Source organism: Malaya genurostris, chromosome 2 (assembly GCF_030247185.1).
Source record: "Malaya genurostris strain Urasoe2022 chromosome 2, Malgen_1.1, whole genome shotgun sequence".
Lineage (NCBI taxonomy): Eukaryota > Metazoa > Arthropoda > Insecta > Diptera > Culicidae > Malaya > Malaya genurostris.
Genome location: NC_080571.1, coordinates 342237269 through 342253833, shown reverse-complemented (window position 1 = coordinate 342253833; position 16565 = coordinate 342237269). Strand labels below are relative to the sequence as shown.

The 16565-nt window shown below is 35.2% G+C and overlaps 1 protein-coding gene across 5 annotated transcripts in view; it reads right to left on the bottom strand.

The window, feature by feature from the left end:
• Positions 1-16184, bottom strand: part of LOC131431871 (voltage-dependent L-type calcium channel subunit beta-1) — a 478431-nt gene extending 462247 nt beyond the window's left edge. For 2 of the 5 annotated variants that reach the window (XM_058597802.1, XM_058597808.1), the window contains exon 1: positions 14811-16182. The gene's annotated coding sequence lies outside the window, so the exon portion shown is untranslated. Of the gene's footprint in view, positions 1-14810 lie in introns of all 5 variants that reach the window. The other 3 variants (XM_058597809.1, XM_058597812.1, XM_058597807.1) reach the window with 3 other exon arrangements.
• Positions 16185-16565: the final 381 nt, after the last annotated feature.

The window sequence follows — 16565 nt, the reverse complement described above, 5'->3', positions numbered from 1 at the left end:
ATCGAAACAACACAGCAAATTGATGAACCTGGGCCAGAATGGCACATAAACGAACGGAGCGTCAGTTCGTCGAACCACCATTGCTTCGCAACCGAAGCGAAAGCATGGCCTCCTAATGTCACTACTCTGGCGAATTTTACCTGTCCATATCTACCTACATATATGAATGCATGTGAAAGATATTGACATTCCGTGATGATGTTTGACCAAGGATTTTGTTGAATCGATTTTCATAACCTCTAATTTCGGAACAGGTCGGGGGGGCTGATAATGTGGCATATCTACGGTGTCCCATGAACTCGCCGTCAACCATGTCTCGACAGTCAACAGTCCGGGGGTGCCGAAGGATGTTGGTATTCGAGCGAAAATAGGTTCAATTTTAGTTTGTTTGACTTTTGGGTATTGATTTTGTGTGCTATATCATGATTGTGTTTAGAGGTTCGAATGGCGGTTGCAGTCCACGGACCGAACTCTTTTCAATTAGGGCGAATGATTCGAAGACCAATAATGGGAGAAACAGAGAAATTTGGGCACACGAATATGCTTTTGTCGATTATTTATTCATTCGGCTTAAAACTCATATGAAATCGGCTTCCAACCAATTCCGAGAAAACTGTCAATACGCTTGCGGCAGCATTTGCTAATTTACACGTTATAAGCCGAAGTGAAAACAGTGGCACCTTGCCAAAAAGCCTACAAACAGCACATGTTGGCTCGGTTTGGAGAATTTTCTCGATGCACAGTGGTTTCGAAGCGATTTTTATTGGCATCAAAAAGATTTTCGCCCAAATAGTTAATTACGATAAACGATAAACGATAATCGATAAATGACAAACGATAAACGATAAACGATAAACAATAAACGATAAACGATATACGATAAAAACGATGTAACCGATATAAACAATGAAACGATGATTTGATAAACTTTTAAAATCCAATCTGAAAGTGAGAACTTAGTCTGATTAGTTTCATTTCTGTTTATTAGCTATAATACAATAAGCAATATTTCTTTTTACTACTTTACGTTATAATCGAGGTCATCATCTTTCCATCTTATCAGAAGAAATTTTTGAAAGCACAAGAAACTACGCTACACTAGTGGCAAGAAAAAGTGAGCATAGAAAAATCTTTACTGGAAGATGGGACCAGATGTGGTGTCCTCTATATCCTCTTTTATGTATGTTTTGTCCTCGTTTTAGAATTAACACAAAATCAGGATAAGGGTTTTACTTGGAGAAGAAACAGTACCGTTACTATTTAACCAATTTTTAATCCATATTATCAAAAATCTGTAATTCTGGTCGCAAATCTGATATCTGTATGTACAGAATATTGGATACAAATTCATCTAAAAATCTGTAAAATACAGATGAATCTGAATATGTGACAACCCTGAATATAAACGATATGAACGATATAAACGATATAAATGATATATGCTATATAAACGATATAAACGATACAAAAGACAAACGATATAAACGACAAAAAAGATAAACGATATCAACGATTTGAGAACATAAACTACTTAATACTCATAAACGGTATCAACGGTACAAATGATACAAACGATATTAACAATATAAACGATAAGCTATATAAACTGTATGAACGATATAAACGATATAAACGATATAAATGCTATTAACGGAATAAACAATAAACTACGATAAGAACTATGAAAACGGTATAATTCAAAACGATTATATCTATAATCGCTAAACGGTATACGATAATAACAGTAAAAATTTAAAAAAATGGTGTAACCTGAAAACGATAAAAACGATAGAACAATTAAACCGAGGAAACGATTAAAACGATATGAACTATATTGACGATATATACGATATAAACAATATAAACTGAATAAACTATATTAACGATAAAAATGATTTAAATTATAAAAACAATATAAAGAATATAGACAATACCAACGATAGAAGCGATGTAAACAATAAAAACTATATAAAGCTTTTAAACGGTATAAACGATGAACTATATAAACGATAAAAACGATAATCGTCGAACGATTTACGATAACAGTGATAAAAACTATTAACACGGTAAAATTCAAAAACGATATAATCGATAATACTGATTAAAACAATCAAACCGATTATATCAATTATTGCTAAACGGTATACGACAATAACAGTAGAAATAAAAAACGGTGTAATCTGAAAACGATGAAAACGATAGAACAATAAAACCGAGGAAACGACAAAACCGACATAAACGATATAAACAATACAAACGAAATAAACAAAAAAATATATAAACGATAAAAAACAACATAAACTATATTAAATATATATACGATATATACGATATATACGATATAAACGATATAAACGATATAAACGATAAAAATTATATAAATTATAAAAACAATATAAAGAATATAAACGATACTAACGATACAAGCGATGTAAACGATAAAAACTACATAAACTTTTTAAAAGGTATAAACGATAAACTATATAAACGATAAGAACGATAATCGTCCAACGATTTACAACAATAACGATAAAAATTATGAAAACGGTAAAATTCAAAAACGATACAAACGATAGAATCGATAATACCGATTAAAACGATCAAATAGATTATATCCATAATCACTAAAAGGTATACAATAGTAACAGTAAAAACTAAAAACGGTGTAATATGAAAACGATGAAAACGATAGAACAATAAAACCGATAAAACGATTAAACCGATATTAACGATAGAAACTATACAAACGATATAAACAACAATTATAACTATATTAACGATATATACGATATGAACTAAATAATAAGCGATATAAACTAAATATGAGCGACATAAACGATAAAAATGATATAAATTATAACAATATAAAGAATACAGACGATACCAACGATACAAGCGATGCAAACGATAAAAACTACATAAACTTTTTAAACGGTATAAACGATATAAACGATAAACTATATAAACGATAAGAACGATAATCGTCGAACGATTAACGATAACAACCATAAAAACTATGAAAACGGTAAAATTCAAAAACGACATAATCGATAATACCGATTAAAAAAACGATTATATCAATAATCGCTAAACGGTATACGATAATAACAGTAAAAATTTAAAAAAACGGTGTAATCTGAAAACGATGAAAACGATAGAACAATAAAACCGAGGAAACAAATAAAATGATATAAACGATATAAACTATACATACGAAATAAACAAAAAACGATATAAACGACGAAAAACAGTATACACTATATTAACGATATATACAATATAAACGATATAAACTAAATAAATTATATAAACGATATGAACGATAAAAATGTATGTCACATTATAAAAATAATATAAACGATATATGCGATGAAAACGATACAAACTACATAAACTTTTTAAACGGTACAAACGGTGTAATCTGAAAACGATGAAAACGATAGAACAATAAAACCGAGGAAACGATTAAAACGATATAAACTATACAAACAACATAAACAACAAAAATGATATAAACGATAAAAACAACATAAACTATATTAACGATATATACTATATATACCATATAAACGATATTAACCAAAATAAAGTACTAAAAACGATAAAACCATAAAAGCGATAAAAATTATAAAAACAATATAAAGAGTATGGACGATACTAACGTTACAAGCGATGTAAACGATAAAAACTACATAAACTTTTTAAACGGTAAAAACGATAAACTATATAAACGATAAGAAAGATAATCGTCGAACAATTTACGATAACAACTATAAAAACTATGAAAACGGTAAAATTCAAGCGACATAAACAACAAAACCGATATAAACGATATAAACAATATAAACTATATTAACGATGTAAACGATACAAACTACATGAACTTTTAAAGCGATATAAACGATGAGAACGATATTAACGATACGAACGATAAACTATATAAACGATAGGAACGATAATCGTCGAGCGATTTACGATAATAACCTATGAAAACAGTAAAATTCAAAAACGATATAATCGATTATACCGTAGAAACTATCAAAACGATAGGATCAATAATCGATAAACGATAATAACGGTTGAAACTATAAAAATTATGAAATTCAAAAACGATAAGAATAATAAAAACAATAAAAACGATAACAAATGATGAAAACGATGAAATAATTATAAACGATAAAAATGCTAATCTTTCAACGATATACGATAACAACGATAAAAATTATACGATATAAACGATATAAACTGTATAAACTATATAAACTATAAAAACTATAAAAACTATAAAAACTATAAAAACTATAAAAACTATATAAACTATATAAACTATATGAACTGTATAAACTATATAAAATATAAAAACTATATAAACGATAAACGATAACTATATAAACGATAAAACGATAAGAATAATAAGGACGATACTCGTTCAACGATATACGATAATAACCTTAAAAACTATGAAAACAGTAAAACTCAAAAACGATATAATCGATAATACCAATAGAAACTATTAAAACGATAGGATCAATAATCGCTAAACGATGTACGATAATAATGGTTAAAACTGTAAAACGGAGAAATTTAAAAACGATCAGAACGATAAAAACGACAACAAAATAAAAACAATTAAAACGTTAAAAACAATAAAGACTATGAAATCGATGAAATCGATGAAATCGATGAAATCGATGAAAACGATAAAAACTGTAAAAGAGGTAAAATGGATAAAAACGATAAAAACGATGAAAACAATGAATACTAGCAAAATGATAAAAACAATCGAAATTATACAAGCGATAGTAACGATAAAAGATACATGATGAGCGAGAAAATATGTGTGTTACATGCTATACGAAATCATACAACAGCCGTATATTAAAAATAGGTTTTCTCCGAAAAATCTAAAACCAAGCTGAAGATGACATACATTTTTACAAACAAAATAAATAAACCGTTAGAACAAGCAGCGGCTGTTATTAACGTTTGCATTAAAAAATGAACAAAAATGGCCGATTTGTTATGGGTTTACCCTTCACCCGCACTGGCGAGACTTCTCATGCAGCCTCAATATCATAGTAACCCTTGAGTCAGCAGACAGAATTTATTTGACAGCTCTATCAGTCGAACTGTTACCGTGATGGCAAAAACAGTGAAGCAACTCCGCTCAGAAGTGTGCGTGCGTTTTATCACCATCTGAAAAAAGTCAATTTTTAAGAACCGCAGCGTTACACCGAAACTCGGGTTAGCAAGTTGTGTAGAGATTCGGCACATTAGAGATGGTGGGGTGAGAAATGTCTTAGATCCGTACTAAGAATTGAACCACCCAGCGGCCGTGCAAAGTCAAAACATTTACGGGGGTTGTGTTGAGTTGTGTATCACATTCAGAGTAGAGGGTGTAGTCGACAGAATGATTTAATTGGATGGGGAAAAGTGGATTTAAGTTCAGTCTCTGCTGCACTTTTTTCGCAAATTTTTATTGTCTGCTATTTTATTCATCTGTCTTTTTCAAGTCAGTAGTTCAAAAAATGTGTTGTTTTGATCCATTTATTTCGGTTGCAGAAGCTTTTAATTTTGAACATTTTTGTGGAAATAACTTTGTTACTTTCATTTTACTTCAAATATCAATGATTTTTTAGGAGCAATATAAGACTAACTAATATACATAACTAAGACAGTCACCCTAATTTTGATCAGTTGATAAATGTTAACAAACTATCTCGAATATAATTATTAGAATAAAACAATTTTTTTGTGTAACATATATCGCCTAACGTCCACTGTGCAGTGGCAGGCGAACCACCAATAATTTCCTCTTGACAACATGGTATCACAGTCTAGCCAACTACGACCAGTTGTCCATTGCCGCCTACTGCACAGAAGAGCTACAATTCATCAGTACGGTATCAGTAGGCGCTCTTTGGTATTATAGATTTTTTTTCTCTCCTGTACCGAAATTGTACACAAACAAGGTTCCAGCAACTATCCGGCTATACTACAGTTTCCCGGTGTACACTCCGGAGAGCTCGAAAAGCCAACCAAGTGACGGACGGATTCGCTTCTGACAAAAGGAATCCTTCATTTTCCATCAGCTCAGAGTGCTGACCAGTGACTGCAGTCCGGCATCTGAACTAACTTACGATGATGAACTACATTCTATAGAGCTCTTCCTCTAGTGTAGCTTTTGGTCAGGTGCCATACATCACCGAACACCGGCACAGCCTGACTGACCTAATTCGCACCGTTGACTTTTGCGGCCCTCATGCAACTACTAGCTATACGACTAGGATCGGAATCTGTGCTCGTACGAATACAGTCCCGGTTCATGTGCATTTGACTAAGAGGGATCGATTTTTTTAATAATTTCACATGGCAATTAGTCGGAATGATTGCAGAAGTAGATAACGATGAGAAACAGGTCCGAGTACGGGTTTTTCTCTATGTTGATGATCCGTAGTCAGATTTACAGAAACGTGGAATTAAATTATTTCGACTCTTATATCACTGTATTTCTGGATCTGGAAATCAAAATTAATACAATCGAATATTCTGGGCTCGCAAAAATTCCTAAAGATTGTTGAAATGTATTTATATTTGAAATCAAAATTTCAACGACTTTTCAAATAAATCTAAAAAATTTCATGAGCAAATGGTCGACCCACTTCATATTCATCTATGCCTTTCTCATAAAGAAAGGCTATGCAATCTCTGTGCAAACTGCCACAGAAATTCCTGTAGAAGACGAGATCGGACAAATGGGTGGGTGTAACACGTGTGTTTCGGAGTTACAAACTACCATAAAAAATTAAATTGCAAAAATGTTTTGTCAAGTAACCAAGACCAAGTAAAAAATAAACGATTTCCATAAAATTGTTTAATAAAAATTTCGGTTATACCGACTTCCGGCTTCGGATTCCGCAAGTGCCAGGAATAGAGATCATAAATTTATAACGGAACTCACTGCAAGCTATGGAACAATTCACATTCTTTCAGTTTGGTCATCCATTAGCCAGTCAAACTACCTGCCCCGCTTACAGACAGGCGTTGACTAAGCACAAAATGTGGCAGAGCATACATTCAGTTTTTTTTTTTGTAATTTTTCATGCATAACGCAAACAGGGTTCCTCATATACAGATTAACACTCCAAATACCAAGCCTGAAAAAAAGTTGGAACGGTAACTTCAAGCTGTCATAGTTCAGCTGTTTTCGAACGAATCTCAATAAATTTTAGACCCTCGAATTTTCTGAAGTTCGTAGATTGATTCAAAAACTTTGTAGCAGAGATGATTGGTAAAGAAAAACCAATGAAAATTTGATTTTTTCCCGTTTTAGGTTTTTTCTCACGCGCCCAATATGCCCTATCTGCTTTCCTATTTTCTTTCCTTTGGCATAAACGTCGCCTAGAAAATATTGAATACTTCAACTTTACCGAGTTATAATTTTGTTGTTAGCCATCCGATTTTCAAAATTTGTTCACTATTGGAAAGGTACTACTTCCAGAAATAAAATGCACTTAAAAAAATAAAATGCACTTAAAAAAATAGGGTTGTCTACCCAAAGTTATAATGAAAACTGTTGATAGATGACCTAAGAAAAGGTGAGACTTTTTACAATGATCGTAAATATCTCGAATTTCAATACGATGACCTATTTATTTTTACACATCATTCGATTGCTAGTGATACCAGCTACAATTTTCGCTCAATTACTTTTCTTGTAATATCAAAAGAAAACCTTAAAAATACATATGAATTTTTCTTAATTTTTCACATGTTTGTATACAACTAAAAAATTAAAGCATGTACATTTTTCTACTCCAAAATATTGGAATCATTACCAGAAACAATGTATTGATGAACAAAATTACATATCCGTCCAAAGAATCTCAAGAAATTTGATATAAATACAGAGAATTTCTATTATTGGGTCAATTTTGCCAAACAAAACTTTTATATTATATGACATATATTTTTTTATTATTTCAGTTGTGAATTTATTATGAACAAAATATACAAAAAAAAATCTGAAAGTTGGATTTCACTGACAATCTCAAAAAGTCTGGTAAATAAATAGAAAAATAGATAGAAGATCGGAAATTATAAAATTTCCGAGTTAAGCGCTTTGCGGTTATCTCAAAATTGGATTCAAACGAATGGTCTTATGGTCCTCTATGAAACTTCTGAAATTCATCTGGATCCGACTTCCGGTTCCGGAATTACAGGCTAAACAGTGTTAAACATTTCAAGCAGTTATATTGAGCAGTGATGTGAAAACATCAGTTCCTATCGATAGGTCTTGACAGTTAACAGCCGAACGTATCCATTCCGGTTATACCAGTCCCCAGCTTCCGGTTCCGGAAGCACCGGAAATAGTGATCACAAACTATAAAATTTTCTCAGCGATGTCTTATGGTCTTATGATTCCATACAAAGCTCCTGAATTTTATTCCGGTTCCGGAATTACAAATCATCTTAAAAAGCGCACCGGTATGTTGGTACGGTGGTAAGAAAGAAGCAAACACAATACCGCCTTTACGAACGAAGCATACTGTAAGTGGCATTCGATTTAGTACACGCGATAAAGAAAAGGAAAACCAACATCGGAGCTTTGTTTAGAAAACACAACCATTTTGAAAAAAAAACAGAATCACGGCAGAGGCACGAATGTCTATTACCGGTGTGTGATTTTGGCTGAATACGTTGTTACTGAGGTAAAGACAGTATAATCTTATCTATATATATATATATATATATATATATATATATATATATATATATATATATATATATATATATATATATATATATATATATATATATATATATATATATATATATATATATATATATATATATAAATGGATGTAAGTTTGTATGTTTGTAACGCCATAACTTCGGAACTACTGAACGGATTGCAACCAAACTTGGCAAAGGTACTTCTTGCATTTCAGAGATGGTTTAAGAAGAATTGTTATAGGGGAGGGAGCGTAGCAAGTATCATAACTAAGGGAGGTCATGGAAAAATTCATATAACATGACAAGAATCGATACGTTTTAAAGACCATAGAAACATTTTGCATACCTTAGATATGACTATACGGGGGGTGGATGTAGCAAGTGCCTTTGAAAAGGGGGGTGTAATGTTTAAAACGGCATAACTTCGAAACTACTGAGCGGATTGCCACCAAACCTGGCACAGATACTTCTTGCTCTTCTGAAAATATAATAAGGGTATATTAATAGGGGAGGGAGCGTAGTAAGTGTTCTTAACAGGGATGAAAAAATTTGTCTAATTTGACGAGAATCGATACTTTTTTAGGACCATAGAAACATTTTGCATATAAAAGATATGATTATATGGGGGGTGGATATAGCAAGTGCCTTTAAAAAGATGGGTTCAATGTTTGTGATGGAATGTTCCGGAATTAGTGAACGTAGCAAGGGTCTTTAACAAAGGTGGTCATAAAAAAATTAATCTAATTTGACGAGAATCGGTACTTTTTGAAGACCGCAGACACTTTTTGCTCAACTTAGATATCAGGATATTCTGTGGGGAAAGAGTGTAGTAAGTGCTTCTAAAAGAGAAGTGTAATATTTGTAACGGCATAACTCCGACACTAATGAACGGATTGTTATCACACTTGGCATAGCTGCTTTTTGCTCTTCAGAGGTAGTTGTAAGGGTATTTTTATGGGGGAGGGAGCGTAGCAAGTATCCTTAACAGGGGTCATGGAAAAGATGTATTTAATTTGACCAGAATCGATACTTTTTGAAGACCATAGATACTTTTTGCGAAACTTAGATATGATTATAAGGGTATTGGTGTGGAGTGGTTGGAGTACGCCCTCTAAAAAGGGGATGTAATGTTTGTAACGGCACAACTCCGGAACTACAGAACGGATTGCTATCAAATTCGGCTCTTCAGAGATGATCATTAGGACATTTTCAGGGGGGAAAGTGTGTAGCAAGTGTCCTTAACATGAGGAGAGAGGGTCAATGACGAAATTTGTATAATTTGAAGAGAATCGGCATTTAGACTAGAAGGAGGGTTTTTTGAAAATGCATTTTCACCTTCCATTTTTTGTAAAACAAGAGAGTGGCAAGAATTTCTAGGTAGATAGTATTGCTGTTATTAATTCGAGTGCAACGCAATTTTATTTAATTAATTTCAACGGATCTGGTTCCATTTTGCCAAAAAACTAATGGAAAATAATCTTCATCTACCTACGAACGCGAGTGTATTTAAGTCTCAGCATAACTACGAAACAACTAAACGAATCGCCACCAAGTTTGGCACAAAGCTGCGAATCGATATTTTTTGAAAATCACAGACACTTTCTACACCTGTCAGGGTAATCATGAAGCTCCTTCTGTGGTAAGTTCACTGACAAAAAAAAGTTAATTCAAAATAGACTATAAGGTTCTTTTGAGGGTGAGAGAGTGGAGTAAGTGCCCCGAACATGGAAAGTGTAAGAGAAAATTGATCGGGTTTTACGAAAAATTCGTACTTCTTTACGAGTACAGTATATTTCTAGCAACTAAGTGAAGTTCACAAAAATATCCACAAAAGGGAGGAAGAATAGGTATTCTCTACATTGATCTGAATTGACGAAATCATACCATCAATGTGCATTTTATAATGTAAATTGAGAAAACTGTCGACTCAAGGTGATTTAGATAAGATTACAACAACATTTGTATTAACTGAATCATTATTCTCTAGGTTTTTTGTCCCCGATGAACGACCCAAATGGTTGAAGCCTTGATAAAATAAATTATATAAAAACGTTATTCTATAGTACTAATGTAGTTATGATGTTAAACAACCTTTCGTTATAAAATAATCATTATCAGATAGAAAATTTTGAGCAATTAATGATGCTATTAAAATTTTTATGAAGAAGAGGGAGTAGCAAGTGTTCATGGCCATGAAAGCCAAAGGTATTGTAGATCGAATGTGACGAGGAAGTACGGAAGTATGTTACAAGCACATATAAAAAAAGAACCAGAATTTTAATTTTAAAATTCCCGCGCTTGTCCAATCGATAAACTTTTATTCTCTCAACGTTGGCAACACTTTTTTACACATTCTGTACGATTAGTTTTTGTTTGGCGTCTATACAAAGAAGTTGAAAAATTTTCGTGTGGCGATTTTTATAATAGATGAAAATTTAAAACAACATGCGTGCATCAAATTTGGTGTTGCAAATGGATTTAAGTGTTCCGAAACGTTGAAAATGTTAGAAAAGGCCTTTGGTGAATCGTGTCTAGGAAAAACACAGACATACGAGTGGTATAAACGCTTCAAAGATGGTCGTACAAGCTTGGATCATGATCAGATCCCTGGTCGCCCAACAACATCTGTTACTGAAGAAAACATTGAATCGGCGAAGCAAATCGTGCTGCAAAATCGTTCTGTACCCAATAGAGAGATTGCTGTGGTGTTGGGCATCTCTTATGGATCAGCCGAACACATTTTAACTGATATTTTGGGTTTGAAACGCGTCGCTTCTCGGCTGGTGCCAAAAAAGCTGAGTTTTAGCGTTGGTTGTGTCGCAGTTTTTGGCCAAAAACTCAACCAATATCATCAACCAAGCATCGTACTCTCCAGGTATAGCCCCGTGAGACTTTTTCCTCTTCCCCAGACTCAAATTGCGATTGCGGGGAACGCGTTTTGAGACCATAGAGACCATAAAAGAGAATTCGCTGCGTGAACTAAAGGCCATACCTTCGGCGGCCTATAAAACTTGTATGGAAAATTGGACCAAGCGTTGGCATGCATGTATTGCCGCAGGAGGAGAGTACTTTGAAGGAGATAATAAAGAAAATTATTAAAAATTGAAACTTTGCGTTTTGCCTTTCTCATATAGAAAGGCTATGCAATCACTGTGAAAATCGACTTTTTAACCGAGGCCCGGAGGGCCGAATGTCATATACCATTCGACTCAGCTCGACGAACTGAGCAAATGTCTCTGTGTGTGTGGCCGTCCGTGTGTGTGTATTATAAAACATTTTATCTCGATCCGACTTCCGGTTCCGGAACTAAAGCGTTATAAGTGGAAAATTGCCAATTTTATTAGTATTTTTCCACGAACGATGGTTAAAAACAGGTACAAATCCCATAAAACTGTCTGATACATTCTTCTAGTTTGCAGAGCTTGTTAGTTTGTGGGAATGAAAAACTTAGTTCGGCACTACTGGACTCCTCTTTTCCTGTTCCGAGAGCACCGAAAGTGGAGAAGAAAAACTCCTAAAACTAAATTCATTTCGATTTCTCTGTGATGCTTGAACCGATTTTCACAAATCTTGATTTGAATTAAAGTTCATACTGTCTTTAAACCTACTGTGAAATTTCATCCGGTTCCGACTTCCGGTTCCGCAGTTACAGGGCGATAAGTGTCAAAGTTTTCAAATCGCCATATAGAGTGACAATATTTACAACACCGAGAGAAGACGAAAACACAAAACGAACAAGGCGTGCTTTGTTCTATTTCGTACACGTTGTGTAGTGATGTCAATAATAATAATAATAATAATAAAAATAAAAATAATAATAATAATAATAACAATAATAATAATAGTAATAATAATAATAATAATAATAATAATAATAAAAATAATAATAATAATAATAATAATAATTGTAATAATAATAATAATAATAATAATAATTGTAATAATAATAATAATAATCTTACTACATGTTTTATGCTGCTGATTCACGCTGTTTAGCTTGACTTACATATGCAGAAGTAACAGAAACGCAGGTTCGTTTCATTTATTAGATTTCGTTTAATTGGTTTAATCGAAATAAAGCATGAGATAGTAAGTATAGGTTTAACTACGTTCGAAACTGTTCCAATTTGTAGGTCATATTTGTTGGTAGCAAGCGAACGAACTTCGGCTATTCCGTTCATCTGAATCCGGTTTCGGAAATAGTGATTAAAAACTGCCAAAAGGATCTCGCTCACTTTTCTTGGATCGATTTTCACAAACTTGTAGGTTCAAAAGAAAAGTTTTACAGTTTCATACGGAATACCTTAATTTGTTGTGGATACAACTTTCGGTTCCGGAACTACAGGATAAACAGGATTTCTAGAGTTTGTGAGATTAGGTCCGAGCAAAGTTTCCTATTTCTATTTAATAAACAGTTGTTTTTTGAGAATTTGACGGTTATTTTTTTTTATTCAATAGTAACATATTTGAAGGCACACTGCTTAAACTCTTAGATGCCAAGGGCATTTTCTTATTTTAAATTATAACTAACTTAAAACTAGGGTATTATCATTAGGGTAGTGGCGAATTCCGGTCGCAATTTTCACGGTTATGATTACGATGTAATGAGTAATATGAGAAAGGCATCATTACACCACTAGGTAGGTTTTTTAATAAAATTCCGGTTCTTTTTTGATCATAAGGTATGAAACTCGGAGGTTACTAAGAAGGTGTTTATAGAGAGAAAGGTGTTTTAAATGTTTCTAACAAAAGGGTTCAAATATAAAACTGACCCAATTTGTCGAGAATACCATGAAAATTATGATTATTGTGAGATCTGAGATGCGACACTAATCATTCGCAATCTGAACATGAACGGAGTATTGTTCAATCGGGTTTCCGTCTAAGTTATGTTTCACTACAATCAGAGTATTTCACTAAGCAGGACAACTTCGAGAATTTTTTTCGGCCTTCCCTTCACGAAACATTTCCGAGCAACGCCGGGTAATTCAGCTAGTTTCTAATAAATCGTTTCAAACATTTTCACTTTTTTTTTTTTGACCAATTTTTGATCGTAGCACCCCTTGAGTTTTCGTCTGTTCATTTTCCGTTTTCTTTCTACGGAAGCTAGTAATGAAAATACATTTGATCAGAGCCATTCTCAGCTAGATTCTTTCGGAAAGCAGAGCCTACTATTTGTGACTCATTGCTCACCTGTTGACAATTTTGAGTTCATTGTCATTCTCATAACACGGGCAATGACAAAACAATTGAAGTGTTCCAGTGGGCAGTGGGCGGAAAATTCTATTACGGGAGCTAAACTCTTTCGAGGGCAGATGAAACTGAAACAGATCATTGTTCAGGGAGATTCTTTCATCGATTATTCTCTTCTGCCCACACTTCTACTGGTTTTCACATTGGAAGGAATTTGATGATCTTGTGCTCTACAACTTAATTATTAACGTTGATGCTTTTGCTCTAACCGAACAAAATGGGTAGTTTTTTTTTCTTCGCATCTGTGCGGCCGAGCACGAAAGAAGGCCACCCAAGTGAAGTGCTGTGTAAGTACATGCATGGTTAGACGTAACACTTGCCACTTTCCACTTTCCGGTTTCCCCCCGGTTTCCAACAGTTCCGCTTGCCAAGCCAGAAATAATCAATAGACGTATTGCAGTATTTCATGATAAGAACCAAGCATCAGCATGACCGAAGGACGGATGGCATGAGCACGGAATCCTTTGAACACCAAATGTGTAGAACAAAGTGGAGAGCGATGAAGGAGCCTAGTCCTCAAGTTGCACTTAATGATTACGTAATTAGGCCGGGTAATTATTCGGTGTTGTTGTCGTTTATCGCCCATCTAGGTGCGGTTACTCGGGTCCATGGAAGGAAAGGAAAAAAACCTCCCCCCACTAATGCTGACATTTGCTAATGGGTTACACGGTCAACCGCGAGCGTGAGTTGAATGTTAGCTTTTCTAGCCAATCGGTTTTCCTTCGCTGTCGGAAACCCAGGATCGAAGCAGCTGCTGGCTTCACGCATACCAACACGCAACCAAAATCAAAACATCAACGTGAAACCACGGAAATTCATACCAGGTTTGGCAGGTGAGCATACAAACACCTTGACGTCAGTCGACACTTGCCTTTATTTACATTGCAACGAATTAACTACTGCTTTCTGTTTGACATTTTCACTCGCTATCAGTTAATTGGGGCAATTAAATTGGCTTCGCTGGAAACGACGTTGGAAAAAACTTTCGTCATTTAACTCAAGCTCAAGCTTAATTTTTTATGCTAGTCGTGTGAGTAATCATAAAGTTATAATATCACGAAGGAAATCAGTTCTTCACTCGATAATTCCTGAAATTCCAGGTGTCAAACCACATTCACCACCACCACCACCAAACACTTCAGCCCGTCGTCATCCACGAACCGGCGTGAAACTTCACCACTACATCCGACAAAACTGATAAACGGACACACAAACATAAATACGCGCACGAATGACAACATGCGTTACTTTTGTTGGCTGGCTGCTCCTTTCACACCGGATATCGGAATTCCAATTGCAAAAGTAGTTAACATACAAATCGGTCGGTTATCTCGAAACGAACAATTTTCTCTCCATCCACTCCTAGGTAATCCACTGGTATCCAACGTTCGCCTTCTAATCTCGCCAAAATCAGCATTCGACTGTCACCGAATTGTTACAATTTATCGAACAAACTGCCGCTTCGCGATTAGTTTTCCCGTTTTTTTTTTGTTCTTCTTTTCGGTTCCGAGTTAGACCACAGTCAGTTCCGCCCGCTAATTACTCGGCAAACAGAAACTGATAACAGAAGACACAGAAGATCCTGGAGCAATTCCAGTACTACTAGCACCAACAAATTACACCACCAGCAGCAAAGACAGCGCCAGGGAAAATTATTTATGCGACGAAGAGCCACACCACGATGTTCGGTGAATTTTCGGTTCGGTTATGCTTCGGCTGCAGCCCCCGTCTGGCTTGCAGTACAACACCTTCACCGCCGCCACCGGACCGGCCACAACTTTGCCACCTAGAACCCCTGAAGGGGGATTCCCACAGCCCGTTGCGTCCACTGGCTCCTCGAACACACACTGCCTGGATTTTCACTGAATTCTGTGGCCCACTTACACGGCACCATCAAATAATACCCGACGAATTGCCTAGCAAACACCTTCGAGTTATGCACGCAGCATTCCAGTTTACTTCCAGACGGAATTCAGATCAATCAATCCCGATTTTCACCAGTAAAATTGTAATTTCGCTTGCCACTTCGCCAGGGGATTCTGGGTTACATCGGAAAAACTACTCTGTGCTGTAGCTCGAACTCGAACTCGGGTACGGGGCTCTGTCACCGTCACCAATACCAATCACACACACACACACACACATACACGATGCAGTGCGCCTGCATGGTAGGCAACACACGCGAATGTGTCAAACTCAACTGTCAAACTTCGGCATCCGACGACGACCCCCAGCCACAACCAGCCAGCCGATGACAGCGGGTATTAGGTCACACTTAGTGCATTACATGGCAGCCGGTTTTTCAGCATTCCTGTCGCAATCTCAACAGTGTCCGTGTGTGTGTGTTTGTATCGAATATGGTCATTTTCCAGTGGTCGCTTTTCCACTCCGACGGTAATTCAGTAATAAAAGGACACGAGTCTGCGCGTTGGATGGGCACTGTCAGTACAACACCATTTCCCCTGCGGTGGATGTCAAATTCGTATCTGGAGCGCGGAAAGGCCTACTTTGGCGCAAAATTTTTCTACTGCACGTGGTCGTGTGTTGTCACGTGAGCTCACTGGACTGTACGGTTA